The sequence below is a fragment of the Schistosoma mansoni genome, chromosome 1, assembly GCF_000237925.1.
Source record: "Schistosoma mansoni strain Puerto Rico chromosome 1, complete genome".
In the NCBI taxonomy this organism is placed as follows: domain Eukaryota; kingdom Metazoa; phylum Platyhelminthes; class Trematoda; order Strigeidida; family Schistosomatidae; genus Schistosoma; species Schistosoma mansoni.
Window position 1 is genome coordinate 2,858,050 of NC_031495.1, and position 582 is coordinate 2,858,631.

Below are 582 nucleotides of genomic sequence, written 5' to 3' on the forward strand. Positions count from 1 at the left end.
TTTTCACTCAAGTAGCTGACTTTGGTATACACATATTATGAACGCATATATCACTAGAAGACTAAAAAACAGAATATATATATATATATATAGCTGCAAATGAATAAACAGTTTTCCTTTGTTTTACTGAACATATTACCAACAATAGAGTCAGTAAACCTTTTGATTACATAACCTAGAGATTTTCATTTCATCTCTTTTTTGGAAAGACAATTTGATTTACGAAATTTCATATAATATTCATATAGTCAACGTTATTATTGAAAATCATCTGATTATTTTACGTATGGTTTATGAGTTCGTTTTTTGCACATTAGTGAAGCCATCGCAATCCATGTTCACAAGCCTAATTTTTGCATCCAAAAAAAGTTTGTATAACCACTCTCGCTACGTTGGTCATCCGTATAGGGGAGTTTCTAGCAGAACTTTGATAAACTATTTTCGTATTTAAATTCAATTGGTATTAAATTCACTTAGTATTGTTTGTTCGAATCTTCCCATCGATGTGTTAGGACTCAGTGGCCGAGTGGATAACGCGATGGCGTTTGAAGCGAGGGTACTGGGTTCGAGTCCCAGAGTGAA

The 582-nt window shown here is 33.2% G+C and overlaps 1 non-coding gene across 1 annotated transcript; it reads left to right on the forward strand.

The window, feature by feature from the left end:
* The first annotated feature begins 516 nt into the window (after positions 1–516).
* On the forward strand, positions 517–582 carry Smp_tRNA_01852_Gln_TTG.1.1. Its single transcript has one exon. It is a non-coding gene (tRNA).